The sequence below is a fragment of the Aplysia californica genome, unplaced genomic scaffold, assembly GCF_000002075.1.
Source record: "Aplysia californica isolate F4 #8 unplaced genomic scaffold, AplCal3.0 scaffold00424, whole genome shotgun sequence".
NCBI classification, from domain to species: domain Eukaryota; kingdom Metazoa; phylum Mollusca; class Gastropoda; order Aplysiida; family Aplysiidae; genus Aplysia; species Aplysia californica.
This window is the reverse complement of record NW_004797694.1, coordinates 240,551-243,755: the sequence shown is the minus strand read 5'-3', so window position 1 is coordinate 243,755 and position 3,205 is coordinate 240,551.

Genomic DNA, 3,205 nt, shown 5'->3' with positions numbered 1-3,205 from the left:
GTAGTAGTAGTAGTAGTAGTATTACCTTGAGTGAGCAATTACTGTTATTACTTTAGTTATCATCATCATCATCATCATCATCATCATCATCATCATCATCATCATCATCATCATCATCATCATCATCATCATCATCATCATCATCATCACCTCTTTACCTTGGAAATAACTATTACAAACATTTCAAAGTTCCACGCAACGGAAGGCCACAGCCTTATTCTGCTCAAAACCAAAGTCGACAATTTTCTGCTATTTAGACCAGTACATCATTAACGACAGGTTTTTATTTTAAAAAATACCCCCTCCCTAAAAAAAACCCCGGTTAACAGCAGACCGAATGAATTATGCATCTGCCCATAATCGCTCCAGTGATTGGGATAACCGGTCATAGATAACGTTTACTTCCAACAAAGAATATTTCCAACTGTCCGCTCCCGCTGTAGAGGTGATCTGTTCTCCATAATCCATAAATTCATAAATTGATTTGCCACGTTGTCACCGATCTCCACTTCAAACAGTAATTGGGGGGGGGGGATGCTATATTTGATCATAATATTTTGTCCGAGTTTTACGCACTGTTAGAGTCAATATTTGTCATTTCGAAGCCATAGGCCCCTAGTTATGGATTAATCTGCCGATGCACCAATCTGAGAGAATTTTTTAAAGAAGTTTTAGAAAGGGTTTTACTGCACTTACAACACAATAAAATCATATTAGAACCGAAGATTAGAGAGGTGTGATAAGAGAGGAACAAACACAAAAAAGAGGAAGGAGAATAAGGACGATAATAATATGTCTGATGAGAAAGAAAGAGCAAACCACACCAGAGCACCAGCCACACCTGAGAGTAAGAACATTCTTTGAAGAAAGAGGGTGGGTGGTTGTTGGGTGTTCTGGTGTGGTTTGCTCCTTCTTTCCTATCCTATTGTCCTGATGTCTCCTCCTTTTTTGTGTTTGTTACTCTCTTGTAACGCATCTAATCTTCGGCACGTATATGACCTTATTGTGTTGCAATTGCCATAAAACTCTTACTAAAACGAAGGAAGAGGGGGGAAAAAACGAATCCTACTCAGCTTAGGCACTATAATCTCTGAGCAATTGCCAAGCTTCCACCAGCTATGGCATTCGGAAAAAAGTAAAAGTAACGAAAAAATTAACGTGATTAAAAAAATATCGTGGTGAAATCAGGTGCTCTTAGAATAATGAAACAGGATTTTTCAAAGTTGGTTTGGCAGTTTATGTCGACGCCTTTTACGTCAACTTTAAAACAAAATCTTTAATGAATTTTACTGAAAAAGATATAATCAATTCATAGTTGCCAATGATATCACAACTTTTGGAAGTCACCAAACCTTTGCGGCCATTTCCCCTGGAACCAAACTAGCCCAATCTTATTCAATCGCAAATGAGATCGGCTTCTATTCAGGGTAAATGGGTATTTTTCCATCAAAATCAAGACAAATGAACAGGCTTTAAGATGGTACCAATAACTCCAGTTGTCCCGAAATTGACGAGCGCCTGATTCTTCCGCCTTGTGACACAAATGATCATGACAGATTCGTTACTGATTTATAGTGCCGTGTCCACATGGATCGTCTCATTATCTCGCACTTAGCTGTGTCCATAATGGCCGTGTACCGATATGGATACAATCTCATAAATCTCATTTTTATTTATGTCTTTGCCATGTCCAGTTCCCTTATCACCATATTTGATAGGCCCCTATACGTCGTGGAGATATTAGATCTTGGCATAGAGACAGACAGATATGGGAGATAGAAAGAAATTGTTTGGAAGATTACTCAAAAATAATTTTCAATCACTCTCGATACACTTGACAGCAATGGTTGTCCAAAATATCTACGGCCCCGACGTAGGGCAAAGTACGGTAATAATACATGAAGAGGCCTCATTGATCAACTTAAACAGCATACGTTTTACCCCCCCCCTCCCAGAAACTACAACAAAACACAACAACAACAACAACAACAACAATAACAACAACAACAATAACAACAACAACAACAACAACAACAAAACAATGATAATGCGACTCCGAAGTCAGAGCTGTCAACGTTGGAGCGTCTGGTGTGAAATGTCAGTGATGGGTTATTTTTGTTTTGTTTCTCTAAAACCATCCTCTTTTTGTTTCATCTTCTTCTTCTGTTGTTGTTGTTGTTGTTGTTGTTTGTTTGTTTTTGTTTTTTTAATTTGTTTCTCTAAAACCATCCTCTTTTTGTTTCATCTTCTTCTTTTTCTTCTTCTGTTGTTGTTGTTGTTGTTGTTGTTGTTGTTGTTGTTGTTGTTGTTGTTGTTGTTGTTGCTTTTTCATTTTCAATTACTGGGATTAATGAATGTTTTCAAAGATCATAAAGGAAATTTTGAAAGGGTACACTTTCAACAGAACGACTAAAATGTAGAAGGAGAGGTTTGAGTCTCAAAGTCAAAGGACTTCAAATTCTCTTTTGTTATATATATAGTCGTTGGCGCTCGTATGACCTTATGCAGTTGCCAGCGCCGTAAAACGTTACTAAAACTAAACCAAATCCTGTCGTTACGCAAACAGTTTCTCAAAGTCAAAGTCCAACACCGCGCCGAGGTTGGTAAGTAGAGATAAAAGAAACAAAACATGGGGGGAAAGGGTGGGTGGGTTTTGTTGGTGGTTATTTCGAAATATTCTCTTCCCTGATTAGTCGAGCCATAAGCCAGTAAATATAAAGGGGAAAAAAATAAGTCTAATAAATGTAGCTGTTTTAACAAAGTTTTTCTGAAGACACTTTGACAAGAATTGTTTTGTGACAATGACACGCTGTACAAAATTGGTCGTGAGTTTGAGACAGATCATGTTCTGACAAACCCACGATCGAGAAAACTCCCAATGTGGCACGTACTGTGCCTGTTCTTGGTTAATGACCTTTCGATATTTGTATTGAACAACAACATTCGTCTGCACACTAGTGCCTTCTTAAGTGGCAGACAACAGGAAAGGTGGCTTTTTCGTTCAGGACCTGTATGGAGTAGCGCCCATGGCAGTACGAGAATCTCGAGAAGCCAGGTAGAAAAAAAAATATTGAACCTCTCAAGGCGCCAAATTTACAGTACGGCTTATAAGGTTCACTTAGTAGCCGAGTTTCTCTTAGATTAATTAATGTGGCAATCTCTCTCTCTCTCTCTCTCTCTCTCTCTCTCTCTCTCTCTCTCTTGT